Genomic DNA, 15,286 nt, shown 5'->3' on the forward strand with positions numbered 1-15,286 from the left:
AATTAATGTTGGATAATAAGATAAGACTTGATATCCCTTACTTGCCACTCCGAAGCTTCGAGACGCGCGCCGCTACAGCAAACCCTTGACTCCTGAACATTCCTGAACCGCCGGCCTAAAAACGTCAATACAGCGACCCCCGACCAATCCAGTCCTCAATACCCTACAATCCTCTCCCCCTCTCCCCAACTACCCCAAAGGAGCAGCCCTCCTCCACCCCTTCCACTCTCCTCCCCTTCATGTCCTCCACCCTCACCTCACGAGTAATCAACCTGAAAATTAAACCTAACAAACTTTCCGCGGATATGATTACTTACTCTAAATCCAGCTGCCGGTGATTAATTAGGCGATTAATTTACCATCTGCCAAATTAGTTGTCGAAAATGTGGATGAAGAATGACGCGGGAGAAAGAATAGGTGTTGTAATGAATGTTCTCTTGTTCTTCCGGTGTCCAAGAACAACTGCATACTTCTTTGCTTGTCGAAAATGAGGACAAAATGACGCGAGTGTTGCATTGAACATTCTTTTGTTTTTCGTCCATCCAAGAACAACTGTATACTTTTTGAAAATTGGGTGGTTAACTTACGAGTATATGTGAATTACTTGTCGAAGATGTACGTAGATCAAAGATAACACGAGTGAGGGAAGAGGTGATGCATTGAACGTCCTCTAATTGTTTCTCATACGCCCAAGAACAACTGTAAGCCTCTTTAACTCTGATGAATTGTGTTGGTGACTTTGCTGTGAATTGTTAGACGGAAATTTGGTAAAGATACTAGTGAAGAGTGTTACATGAAGCATTCCCTGTCCTGCAGCTTCCCTTATTTTCTTATATCCTTATGTTCTTGTTCTTCACGGGTCCTTAAACACCAGGACTAGGCCACAGGTACACTAACACCTGTATGCTTGCCACCTATGATTGTCTTGGGTACTGGGTTATCTTCTGACAGAGAACGTGGATAAAGAGTGGCTGTAATAAGAGATAAGACTGCAGCAAAGGCATTCACCGTACAAGAGGCAGCTTCTTTTCACTTAAAACTTAGTGAAGTAAAGTCTCACGTTAACACTTTCATTACTAGATAATTCTTTTCTTCCTAAGTTACATTTCTGTACTGGTCTCTTCAATAGTTGTGTAGCCTCGAAAAGATAACATTAACCCTTTATGTCTTTATGTCCATGCAAACCATTTTTCCAGTGCTTTCAATATTAATAAAGATCGTGTCTTCTTAAGTTCACAAATAAAAGCAATTTCTTACTTTACACAAAAGAGAAAATGCTTGTTCTGAATATTAACAAATGACGATCGTATCTTGAGCTCACAAATACTTAACAACTTCTTATTTTATGCACAAAAAGAAAAAAAAAAAAAAACGACTCTAACCAAAAGAAACGACTGACAAAGCTTTAAACTGCGTCATTCATACGTTCAGAGCCCCAGTGGTGATCGTGACTTCCCCGACAGCATGACCAACCAGGCGTGAGTGAAGCAGTGATGCACACCTACTTCGCGGAACGTGATTCATCTGTCTTGTCTCTCATGCGTGACGCTGAGCTGATTATGTTCTTGTTAAAACTGGCGTGTGTGATGATAATTACGTTGCGGGTGGTGGTGGTGGTGGTGGTGGTGGTGATGGTGGGGGAGAGGGGGGCGGGGAAGAGAAGGAAAACTAGAGAAGACAGAGGTAGAGGAAGTGGAAGACGAAAAAGAACGAGGAAAATAGACCAATGAGAATGAAAACGGTGATTATAGTATTGATATGGGGAGAAGTGGTGGTGGTGGTGGTAGTGGAAGGAGAGGAAAAGGAAAAGGAAGATGAAAACAAAAAGAAGCAAAGACCAGTAAAAATGATAACAACGCCAACGACAAAGGCAACACGAACAAGAACGACAACAGGAACAATGATAACAACAATGACATCAATTCTTTCAATTTTCACCTGTCATTCCACGTGGTCGGTGCTGCCTGAAAGGAGAGTCACTCGAGTCACCCTTCACTGAGGCTGCGAGGGTGAGGGAACAAGCCACCACAGCAGACCAAAAAGTTCCCCTGGTCAGAAATGTCTCTTGTATAATCTCTGGTTTGAGCGAGGCAACAGAAAACGAGATAATCAGAAACTTATATCCATCCTTGCATGCATTATATATTATCATTTATTTCATTGTTACATGCGTCATTGAGGAGGACTAGTTGAAATACACTTAACTAATCGGGAAGCATAAAATTGAAATGGATAAAGTCGAATATCATGTTATCTATCGTGAAGTTTATTAGAGAGAGAGAGAGAGAGAGAGGAGAGAGAGAGAGAGAGAGAGAGAGAGAGAGAGAGAGAGAGAGAGAGAGAGAGAGAGAGAGAGAGACTGAGGGAAGAATGCATGGCTGGTTACTGAGGAAAGCTAGTTGAAACATATTTTGCTTATCGAACACACACACACACACACACACACACACACACACACACACACACACACACACACACACACACACACACACACACAACACACAAATAAGAAAATAAACAAAGTCGAATTTCATAGTATTTTTCGTAAAGTTTATTTATAGAAAGATTGAGGAAGAGAAGCATGGTCAGCCACTGAGAATTAAATGAAACATACTTGGCTGAACAGACGACACAAAATTAAAATGAATAAAATCGAGTTTCATGTTAATTGTGGTAAAGTTTATCACAGAGACAAGTAGAAGGAAGAGTGGATGATTAATGCCTTCTATAAATTTACCTTCATTATTGTTAGTTTTCTTTTTTATTTGGTAGAACAGACACAAGCTTTTCATTCACGTTTGTTTTTGTTCCATAGGTTGTTTAGATGTTCCTGCTCGTGTTCCTCTCTCTCTCTCTCTCTCTCTCTCTCTCTCTCTCTCTCTCTCTCTCTCTCTCTCTCTCTCTCTCTCTCTCTCTCTCTCTCTCTCTCTCTCTCATTTTCTTTTCTTTATAATATCATAATCTTCTTGTTCTTCTTCCTTCCTCCTTTCCTTCTTTTTCTTTTCCTTCTTCCACTTCTTATTAATATTAGTCTCTTTTCATCAACTTTCTCCACATAACTTCTTTGACCTTTCTCTCTTCTTTCTATACCTCTTCCTTCCTCTCTGCATCATTACTTTCAAATTCAACACCGGCCGTTAATGCGAAAAAAAAAAAAATAAATAAATAAATGAGAACCGTGCACGAAAACGTATGAAACTCCTACAACTTTCACATGTTCTTGTCGTTCCTGAGCCTTTTATCGAATTGCTCCTTACCAACGCATCGATCTGCTCCGTCATGTGAGTGGCCCGGTATTCCTAAACGTAAAAGAGAGAGAGAAAGGCTGAGTCTTTTTGCCTGCATGTTATCACTGTATTTATTTTCGACTTGGTTAAATTGTAGTGGTAGTGGTGGTGGTGGTGGTGGTGGTGGTGGTTGTAGAAACTGGAGTAGCATAATAATACAAAATAGAATGAAATAAATAAAAAATGAAGAAGAAGGAAAGAAAAAGAAGAAAACGAAGAAGAAGAAGAAGAAGAAGAAGAAGAAGAAGAAGAAGAAGAAGAAGAAGAAGAAGAAAAGAAGAAAGAAACAAAAGAAAAAAACAGATAAAAGAAAAAGAAAGATAAGAAAGAAACAACAACAACATGCAACACAACCCAACACAACACAGCGGGCAGGTTTCTTCCTCGCTCCGCCACTTGCAACACTCCCAGGAGGCTGCGGGGTGTGGCAGAGGCTGGGGCTTCGGTGCTGTGGCATTTGCGGGCCGCGGCGGGCAGTGGTGGCGGCGGGGAGTGAGTGAAGGTTCCCCTGAATTAATAATGCTGTGTCTGATGACGTCAGGCGGGCGTCAGGGAGGGAAGGGGAGGGACATCGGATTGTTTGTCATCGGTATTTTGACACGACGAGAATGACTCCAGGGAACGAGTGTGGCTGGGGAAGTGAGGGTGAGGGTGAGGGTGGGGGTGGGGTGAGGGAGGAGCGGTGGGGCGAGACGCAAGAGGGTTGGGGGGCTATTGAATACTGGCCATTGGTAATCCATCGGTAGATAATGACGTCATGAGTGACACTGGTGGGTGTGGCCCTTCTCCCGGTGCTCCTGCTGTTGCTGAAGACGATGACGCCGCTATCACCATCACCAAGGCACTGTGCTCACTGTTACTGTCGTCACCACCACCTCTCACTGCTGTTTGCCGCATCATTCCTTGATCACAAAGTGCCATGAGATTTTTTTTTATTATTTTTTTTATTTTATTTTACAAGTACCTCTGAATGTTGTATTAGCTGGAAATTGGAAAATCTATTTTTTTCTTGTTTTCAGGTGTTTGTAGAGATTTTGTGCAGTGCTTTCCACGGCTGTGCACTGCTGCATGCCTTAGTGAAAGGGTTAACACCACCACTGTCAACCACCATTGCCGGAGTTTGCACCATCATTAAAACTCCACTGCCACCACCACCAACACCGCGACTCCCCCGCCCCTCACCATCCCACCACCTCCACCAAGCTAAAGATAACCAGAACACCACCACCATCGCCACCACCTCCTCGCCCAGCTCATTCTCTCCTTGATCAATAAAGGCATCGAGTAAGCAGTGCACGTAACATTCGCAGGGAAAAATGAAACTAAACACATACAGACACTAACAGACATCCCCTCCCCTCTCCGCGCACGCACACACACACACACACACACACACACACACACACACACACACACACACACACACACACATACGCAAAAAGACAGAAGGAGAAAGATGGATGACCTTGACGAGTCCATCACCAAAGAAAGGACAAAGACATGATCGGAACTTCGACGAAAACACGAGGGGACATGTTAGTTTGAAGTCACCACTTACTTCCACAGAGGGGAAAAAAAAAAAAAAAAAAAAAAGGGGGGGGGAAAGGAAGGAAGAGCGACATTCAGACGGGGACGAAAAGTAACCGAAATCAGAATGAAAATGAAATGATACCAGAGCCCAAAGCCCTCATTTATAGAACCCTGGCGCTTGTTGGCGGCTAAAAATAGAACCAGAATTTGAGAATCCAGAAAAAGAGCGAGCTGGGAGGGACGGAAGGATGCCGGGTTGGGTAAGAGGAGAGTGATAGAAAGAGAGAGAGAGAGAGAGAGAGAGAGAGAGAGAGAGAGAGAGAGAGAGAGAGAGAGAGAGAGAGAGAGAGAGAGAGAGAGAGAGAGAGAGAGAGAGAGAGAGAGAGAGAGAGAGAGAGAGAGAGAGAGAGAGAGGGAAGGAATAAGAGCACGAAGAGGAAGGAAAGAGAGATAGAAAAGGAAGAGAAACAGTAGTAAGAGGAGAAATCAGGAATTGCAAAGGTGGTAGATGACAGGTAGGGAGAAAAAAAAGGAAATAGACACGGCAAAGAGAGACAAGGGCGAAGGGAAAGAACAAGGGAAGAATGAGAGGTTAGACAACATGGATGAAAGAATATATATAGAGAAGGGAGGAGTGGGGAGGTGAGGGGAGAGGAGAGAGAAGAGTGGGGAGGCAATATCGTTTTTGGAACTCTTTACTGCGTTGTAGGTGGAGGCCAGGAGAGGAGGAGGAGGAGGAGGAGAAGGAGGAGGAGGAGGAGGAGGAGGAGGAGGAGGAGGAGGAGGAGGAGGAGGAGGAGGAAGAGGAGAGGTGAATAAGAGGAGACGAGTAAGATGGAGATTCTGTTTTGCGACGCAGTAACCAACCAGGTCAGAGAGAGAGAGAGAGAGAGAGAGAGAGAGAGAGAGAGAGAGAGAGAGAGAGAGAGAGAGAGAGAGAGAGAGAGAGAGAGAGAGAGAGAGAGAGAGAGAGAGCATTATTCATTCAAACGTCAGAAGGTTTTGAAAATTTGCACCTCGATTTAAGAAGCGGATGGGCAGAAAAAAAAATACTTAACACAGTTTTTTATCATCGTGAATTGTGCGAGGGACTAGAGAGAGAGAGAGAGAGAGAGAGAGAGAGAGAGAGAGAGAGAGAGAGAGAGAGAGAGAGAGAGAGAGAGAGAGAGAGAGAGAGAGAGAGAGAGAGAGAGAGAGAGAGAGGAAAATATATCTATAGCAATCACAATTCTGCTAGTAATGGCCGTAGAAGTAATGGTTGTAATAACACTGATAGTGATAGCCATGGCGGGAATGAATGAGAGCGGTTATGGTGATGGTGATGGTGATAATGATGGCAGCAGCAACAGCAGCAACAGCAGCAGGAGTAGTAGTAGTAGTAGTAGTAGTAGAAGTAGTAGTAGTAGTAGTAGTAGTAGTAGTAGTAGTAGTAGTAGAAGTAGTAGCAGTAGTAGTAGTAGTAGTAGTAGTAGTAGTAGTAGTAGTAGTAGTAGTAGCAGTAGTGGTGGTGGTAGTGGTGGTGGTAGTTGTTATTGTAGTAATAGTTGATTATAATGAGAATATCAATAAAAAAAAATATTGCTGACAAAAGGAGGAGGAGGAGAAGGAGGAGGAGGAGGAGGAGGAGGAGGAGGAAGAGAAAAAATAAAAAGAAGAAGAAGACGAAGGTGACTAAGATAATAATGAAAACGCAGAAAAATACAGATAAAAAGAAAAAAAGAAAAACAAACACAAAGGACAAAGAAAGAAAGAAAACTAAGAAAAAACACGAAAACTAATAAAAAAAAAAACCCCAGCAAATTAAGAACAACACAACACAAACACTACACAATGAAACGGAAGAAAACGAGGAGGAGGAGGAGAAGGAGGAGGAGGAGGAGGAGGAGCTGTGAAGGAGTACAGAGGGAGTATAACTGATCTCCTGAAGGCCACGAAGGGATACAGGTGGCCAGCGAGACCTTGGCACCTTCACACCCTCCCTTCCCTGGCGCTCTCCTCTCACCTGTTAACCTGCCTGCCTAGCTCCTGCCCGCCACCTCACACTCCTCTCACTGCCTCAGATGATTTACCAAGGAGAGAGAGAGAGAGAGAGAGAGAGAGAGAGAGAGAGAGAGAGAGAGAGAGAGACTATAAGGAAGTGAGAATAGCAAACGAGAGTTCAAATTCGGTAAGTCGAGTTATGAGAAATGAGAAAGAAACACACACACACACACACACACACACACACACACACACACACACACACACACACACACAGGGGTGGGAATCAGATTACAACAGATAATCAATTGGCTTTGCTTTACTGAACTGTCTTGATGTTTTTCTTGAAGGAGTGAGGCGGGGCTGGCTGTCTGTGGCTCTCCCTCTTGGCGACCTTGTGGACAAAATACACACTAAAACAAGAGAAAACAAGGTAGTCACGAGAAAAGGTGATGAAAATAGTGAAAATGAATTATATTTACATGGAAATGATAAATGCAATAGACAAAAAAGTAATGAGGGAATGGAAATGAAAATAAAAATGGTAAATAGAGAGGAGGAAATAAAACATGAAAAACAAGGGTATTTTTAAAAGGAAGTAAAAAAAAAAGGAAAATACTGATAGAAACCAACTGATTACTTACTTAAGAAATAAATGAGGCAAAAGTAGAAGAGGAAATAAGAGAAAAGACAGATAGTGAGGAAATTCCCACAGAATAAAAACAAAACAAAGAAACAACAAAAAATATAAATTAAAATAGAAAAGAATATCAAGATGTAAAAAAAAAAAAAGAAACAGACAGAAACACAAGAGAAGAACAGGACAACAATATAAAAGGATAAAGAAAACAAACAATGGAAGTAAAACAAAAGAATATCCAGACACACAGAGAGAAAGAGAGAGAGAGAGAGAGAGAGAGAGGAAAAAAAAAATACACATATATAACACAACCTGAAAAAAAAATAAAAAGTAGAACAAGAAAAAAATTGCGTAGATAGGAACACAACAAAAATGGAAACAAAGATGCAGAAACACACACACACACACACACACACACACACACACACACACACACACACACGAACCTTCACCCACCCTCATGACTCGTCTTAAAGAGTGAGTAATTGGGGATTGAGATAAGAAGGAGAAGGAGAACGAATAGAAGGAGGCTTACCCAACCTATCCACCCACACACACACACACACACACACACACACACACACACACACACACACACACGTTGAGTCTCATTGATCGCATGATGGAGTGACGTGTGCTGAGTCTGCTGAGTGAAATTGCTCCCGGTTGAGACTACTTAATCCCTCCCCCTCCACCTCCCCTCTCCCTCTCTCCTTCTGGTGAGTGAGAGGCAAGGGGGGAAAAATCTGGATACCCGAGTCTGATTTCTGGGGAAACTGTAAAGGGGAATGGAAAACGTGGGGAAGGGTGGCTGAGGAGGAGGAGGAGGAGGAGGAAGAGGAGAGGAGGAGGAGGAGGAGGAGGAGGAGGAGGAGGAGGAGGAGGAGGAGGAGGAGGGGGTGGTTGGTGGTAGTGGAGGTGGTGGAGGACGTGAAGGAGGAGAAGGGGTGCTTGAGGAAAATGGGTGGAGGAGGAGGAGGAGGAGGAGGAGGAGGAGGAGGAGGAGGAGGAGAAGGAGGAGGAGGAGGAGGAAGAGGAGGAGGAGGAAAGGAAAGAACAACAAGAAAAAAACAAGTGCAAGAAGTATAAGAAGAAGAGCAACAACAACAACAACAAAAGAATAATAATAACAACAACAACAACAACAACAACAACAACAACAGCAACAACAACAACAACAATAACGACAAAAAAATGAAAAAGTAAAAAAAAAATGGGAGAGAAAGAAAGAAAGAAAGAAAGAAAGAAGGAAAGAAAAAAAAAACAGCTCATACTATAACACCACACACATATAACACTGAATAAACACAAACACAAACTAATTCAAATCAACATCAAATTTACAAATCCCAATGAACCACTTATTGATCACAGAACAGATTGAAGGAGCATTGTGGAGTCTGTCCTTCGCCATAATATAGAGTCTGATCATATATTTATACCTGCAGGTCTTAAATCACTAGGTTACGTATGTGCCTGTCTGTCTGTGTGTGTGTCCATCTGTCTGTCTGTCTGTATGTATGTATGTAGTGTTTAAATGTACGTATTTGCGGGTAAAAGACCACATGAAGGTATGGAAGGTAGGACAGAGGAGGAGAGGAACGAAGGAAGGAGAGGAGGTAAGGAGAAGGGAGAATAAATGAGAAGAGAGAGAGAGAGAGAGAGAGAGAGAGAGAGAGAGAGAGAGAGAGAGAGAGAGAGAGAGAGAGAGAGAGAGAGAGAGAGAGAGAGAGAGAGAGAGAGAGAGAGAGAAAACAGAATCTAACAAACTAGACAGACAGACAGACACACAGACAAGCAGAAACAGAGAAAGACAGAAATACAGAACAAAGCAAAAAAAAAAAAAATAAATAAATAAATAAATAAATACATACATATATACGAAAATACACGAATATACACAACTGATTGAAAATAATGAGGTCACTTTTATAATGGAGAGACAAATGAAGGAGAGAGAGAGAGAGAGAGAGAGAGAGAGAGAGAGAGAGAGAGAGAGAGAGAGAGAGAGAGAGAGAGAGAGAGAGAGAGAGAGAGAGAGAGAGAGAGAGAGAGAGAGAGAGAACCTTAAGCATGTCAGCAGGTTGAGTTTGGGCCATACTGGATCAATATTCTGGCTGCCCATTGCACCGCCTCCCTCCTCCTTCCTTCCCCTTCCTTCCTACTACTGCCTGACTCCTCTCATCCTCTTGCTCTTCCTCTCCACCCTTCCCCTCCACTCCACCCCTTGCTGGTTCATCTGTCCGTCTCTCCTTTCTCTTTACTTTCTTTTATCTTCGTCTCATCTATCTCTAATCTTTCTTCAGCTTTCCCTCTCCCTTTTTTACTTCCTTCTCATTTCACCTTTAATTTTGCTGCTTCTCCCTCTCATTTCTCTCTCCTTTTCATTCTCTTCTATCCCTCTCGTCACTTAGACCTTTCATTTTCCCTCTCGTCTCTCCCTAATCTCCCTTTGCTTTCCCCACTTACTTTTTTTGCTATCTTTCTCACCCTAATTTTCAATCTACATTTTGTTCGTCTATTTCATTCTCTCCTTTCCATCCATCCCATTCCTCTCTCGTCCTTCATGTTTTTTGTCCCCTCTCATTTCTCTCTAATTTTTCAGTTTTCGCAAGCATTTTTTCCTCCTTTCATCGTATCTTTCATTCCATCTGTTCTCTCTCTCTTCACTCTTACTATCTTACATCCCATCCTCTCTCTCTCTTTAGACTTTCCCTCTCACCACTCATTCATCCACTCTTCCTTTAGTTTTTCCCACTCACTTTATGTAAACTACTCTTTTTTTTCTATTTCTGTTCCATCTGCACTCCCCTCATTTCATTCTCTCTTACCTTCCATCCCATCCTCCCTCTCTCTCTAGGTTCTCTCTCACTACTCATTCATTCACTCTTCCAGTTCTTCCTGTTCACTTTTTTTTTTTTTTTTTTTTTTTTGTAAGCCCCTCTCATTCAATTCGTCTCCAACTTGCCCTCCCTCTCATCCCCCTCTCACCTCCCTCTGTTATATCTCCCAGCCTTGTGCTCTGACATGTTTCTCTATCTTCACTTTTTTTTTTTTTTTTTCCAAGCCTTAATCTCCTTTTAACTTTTTTTTTCTTTTTATCTTTCATGTACAGAAAAATATAAAGAGGGAATTAGTCCATATTTTTTTCCAACACACGTTCTTCGCCTCAATTAACTTTCCCTTCCCTTTTTTTTTTCATGTGTAAGTTTTTTTTTTTTTTCACATCCAAAGTTTTTTTTCTTTGTTCTTCTAAGTTTTGTTTTCCTTTTTTTCTAAATCTTTTGCATATTTGTCTCTTCTTTTGTTTTATTTTTGTCATCTTCCTGGCAATATACTTATTTTATTCGACTTTTTTTTCTATTTCCTTTGATTCACAGTTCGTCTTCTCTCCGTTATCTTCTTCTTCCTCCTCCTCCCCCTCCTTGTTCTCCTTCTCGTCCTTCTCTTTCTTTTTCAGTTTCTCATTCTCGTCCTCATCCACCACCACCACCACCTGCTATGCCTCCTCCTCATCCTCCTCATCGTCCTCCTTCTCCTTTTTCAGTTCCTCCTCTTCTTCGTCTTCCTTGTCCTCCTTCTCCTCCACCACCTTCAGCTCTTCTCTTTATCTTCTCTCACTCACTTATTTCCATCCGTGCATTTCTTCCACAACACTCCATTTCCTTCTCTCATTCATTTCCTTATTAGTCTCACCGTGCGAGTTCCCTCACCTTTCACCTTTCCCTTCCCCGTCATTTTTCCCTCAGCAGCAAGACATCTGGCGCTACCACTGCCACGGAACCCTGGGAATTGTTATATAGACGCGAGGTGATGGGTTCTGCTGGTTCGTTGTTGATTTTCCTCTGTGTCTTTCTTTTCCCTGCTTCCCTTCGCGTCTCAGTTACAAAAATGCACTCTTGGCTCCTTCTAAAGACAAGAGGTCGTGTTTCCAAGCATTTTCTTGTATTGTCTCACGTTTAGCTTGTTTTAGTGAAGGTTCTACCACATACAAGATTGCTTCCATCTCCATTCACTCACTCCTTCACTCCCTCACGTCTCTCTTTCTCACTGATTACTTGGTCATCAATCAACACACATTCCCTTGATATTTATTTCTCTCTCAGGCTTCACTGGTGGCTACTGGACCTTTCAAGAGTGGTTGTATGGTTTTTGTGATTATTGAACAGTGTTTTATATCAGCGACGAAAGGAACATTTATGGACTTTTTTTCATACTAATTGGAAATTTTATACGTAAGCCACATTCTCTTAAGTGGATGGTCCTTCTCGAGTGGTAAGCTAACCAGAACTGGTGTCATGAAGGGTTTTACTGATAATTTAACAAGGAATATGTATCGGTGAAGGAAAACATCTATGAACGCCTTTTATTCTTAGTAACTGCATTTTTTTTATACTTTTACCACATTCAAGTCAACTTTCCTTCGCACGTAGTAAGTGAACAGTAACTTCTACACCACAACTCTCGTTCAGTCGGCTTCAGTCTGTATCACACTTATTGTTCCCCTCTCCTCGTCGCCGGGTCTGTCCGGAGGCCTCATCCTCTCCTGTTAGCCTCTGAGAGCGACACCCACACAAGACTCACAAACAGGGTGGAGTCAAAGGCCGCCTCTGTTTGCCTCATCCGCTCCTCGCCCCTAAGTGACTACCTTCAGTCTTTTGCAAGCGGCGCCAGAGTTGCATCTATTGCTAGTGCGCTATTTTTGGCTTTCCTGCTCTTCGCAACTTGGTGATTGGATGCTCTCTCTCTCTCTCTCTCTCTCTCTCTCTCTCTCTCTCTCTCTCTCTCTCTCTCTCTCTCTCTCTCTCTCTCTCTCTCTCTCTCTCTCTTGATACGGCTTAGATAAAAAAAATCCTCACAAATCAACGAAAAATAAATATATGAAACGAAAGAAAAAAAAAAAAAACTAGCAAGCAACATAAGAAAGTATTCCTTCAACTTGAAACTTCCATAATAGTTAATAAATACATAAATAAATAAGTAAATAGGTAATCCCCACACAACCCTACGTATAACCCATTACTTCATCCAATAGAAAAACATCAATCCATCATAAAAAAAAAAAAAACACCCTTAAAAAGTCAATCCATCTTAAAAAAAAAAAACTGAAAAGACACGCTGACAAAAACGAGGCGAAACAACAACAACAACAACAACAGCAACAACAAACACAGGAGACAAAACACAACCCGCGACTGGCAAGGAATTCCGCGAAAAAGAATAAAACAAGATGATTCCTATTTTTCGTGCTGAGCGTAACCGGACGCTTTGTGGGTCGAGTCCTTTCCTTTCACCCACCAAGACACGAACATCTGAGCGTCTGAGGTGCTTGGGGTGAGTGAAGAGGAGGAGGAGGAGGAGGAGGAGGGTGAGGAGAGAGGAGGGGGTGGTGGACAAGGGTGTGCGTGTCTGGAAATGAAGGTCATGTAAGGTGATGGAGAGAGGGTAAAGAAGCACGTGTGTTCAGTAGGGGTAGTGTTATTAATGGTGCTGTGGTTTGGCTTCATTGTTTAATAGTGTCTTGTTTTTTTTCTTTTTTGTCTATCGGTCTTTTTTTTCATATTGCTTAATTTTTTCTTCTGTTACTTCTTTATTTCTTGTTTTTCTTTCTCTTTTTACTTTTTTTGCCTTTTTCTTCTTTGCTTGATTTTTTCTTTTCTTCTTACTTTTGTTTCTCTTTTTTTCTTTTTTCTTCTTGCTTCTTCTTTCTCTTCTTGTTTGTTTTTCTTTTCTTTCTTTATGAGTTGACTTTTCTTTTTTTCTTTTCACTTTTCTTTCTCTTTTTATCTTTTTCTTTTCTTTCTAATGGATTTCCTTCTTTTCTTATTGCTTTTCTTTTTCTTTCTACCTTTTTTTCTTCTTTTTTTTCCTTTTCTTTCTCCTTTTTTTGTATTTTCCTTTTTCTTCTTTTCTTCGTTCATTTCTCCTCTTCTTCATCTTTCGATCCGTGTCAAGGGTTTCTACGGCGCATCTTCCCTCCCAACCTTCCTCTGTCTTCTGTCTCTTCCTCTGTCACTCCAACTTTCTGCGTGTCCTTCTCTGCAGCATCCATGAATCACCTTGGCCTTCCTGTTTTCCTCCCCGGCAGCTCCTCCTCTCCTCAACATCCTCTTCCTAACGCAATCTGTGTTTCTCCTCTGTACCTTCCCAAACTACAACAGTCTCAACTCCAGCATAGACTATTGCAACTTTGACGGGGGCTTTCCATGATTCAAGTGATGGTTTAGCCTTTCATTGCTACGTTCACTCGTCAGTATCCACAGCAGTGTGATAAAAATGTTTTGCGAGGACTGAAGGAGAGACACAACAGTAAGTTAATCGTGTTTCTTCAAGGCTACAGAACTATGAATATTTACGAGACAAATACAACGAAAAGGTCTATAAATTTACAAACAGTCATGAAGAAAATTACTGTCTTAGTGCGAAGGGAATAAAACACCTTTATGATCTTAATTTCACTGTTCTGAGGCCTTTGAAAACAGTCCTTATGAGGGAACACAACACTTAAGAATAAAAGTCTAGGTGTGTGAGTGGTGAGGGAAGAGTGATGGGCAGGCAAGGGTGAATTCCAGATACCGCATGACAAAGGTAATGAGACAGGTAAGCTATACAAGGGGAGATATATCAAGGTGAGTCTTCCTTTCTCTATCCTGGCGATCAATCTTTCCTCCATCAAGTACACAAGGATCGCATGACGTCAAGAGATGAAACCCTCGAATGCAAGGCGCGCTTCGTTCAAAGACACGTTTCTCAGTAATGCAAACGTCTCAAGGCGAGCACGTGAGTCTCCTTAGCGAGGCAGGGCAGGGCAGGGGAGGGAAGGCAAGGGAGGGGAAAGGACGGCGAGGGGAGGGAAGGGAGGGAAGGGAACGCGCCACTTCTCGGTGCTGCTTACCAAAATTGGCTTACTGGAAATCCTACCTCCTCCTTTCTCCCTTCCGTCCCTTCCACCCACTCAGAGCCTCCCCTCACACCCAGCCCACGTGCCGCCTACTCACCACGCAGTCTTGGGCCTCCACACAGGTAGCTGAAGACGCCCACTCCGCCCTAACAGCCCTACACTGCCGCTCTTGCCGCTGACTCCGGTAATTGCAACATCAAAAGTTCATTAAGGCATCAAATGGCATCAAGCGAGGATGATCCGCCACTCGAAACCACTTGTGTCTGCGGGACGGACGCGCCACTTTGTACCTAAAAATGAAAGGCCACTCCACTCCAGGCAGACTCCCCGACTCCTCCAAGCTCTCACTGCTCCATTTTTTCCTTATTTAATCCTAGTCATCGATCCTCCAGCACTTAATTATCACCGAGTTTTGTTGCTGTTGGTTTTGTTAGTGTTGGCGATGGCGCTGGTGAAGGTGTTAATCCTGTCCCTGCTTCATTCATCTCTGCTCCATTAATTTCCTTATTTAGTCCTATTTATTGATCCTCCAGCACTGATCAGTACTTGTCACCGAGTTTTGTTAGTGTTGGTGATGGTGTTATCCTGTCCCAGCCTCACTCATCTCTCTGTCTCTCTCTCTCTCCCTCGGGTCTGCTTCATCACGCGGTTTCAGTGACTCTCTCTCTCTCTCTCTCTCTCTCTCTCTCTCTCTCTCTCTCTCTCTCTCTCTCTCTCTCTCTCTCTTTCTCTCTCTCTCTCTCTCTTTTCTGGCGTCGAGTTGTTGTTTTTCTTCATTTCCTCGCGCCATAAAAGGTTTACATTCCTCGTTGCTGTTGTTGTTTTTTTTCTCCTTAGCCTTTATTTCCGCTCCGACACAGCCTCTTTGATTCCCTTCCGCCGCGTTGCCTTCTTTGTGAATGTGTATTTAATTCTTAAGTTCACGGGCGAATTCAAAAACTTCTTGCA

General features: G+C 42.6%; 1 protein-coding gene across 1 annotated transcript in view; it reads right to left on the minus strand.

The window, feature by feature from the left end:
* The window catches only part of LOC135112872 (protein phosphatase Mn(2+)-dependent 1K-like), a 182,315-nt gene that overhangs the window by 136,827 nt on the left and 30,202 nt on the right, over window positions 1–15,286 (minus strand). The window lies entirely within an intron of this gene.

Source organism: Scylla paramamosain, chromosome 24, assembly GCF_035594125.1.
Source record: "Scylla paramamosain isolate STU-SP2022 chromosome 24, ASM3559412v1, whole genome shotgun sequence".
NCBI lineage: Eukaryota > Metazoa > Arthropoda > Malacostraca > Decapoda > Portunidae > Scylla > Scylla paramamosain.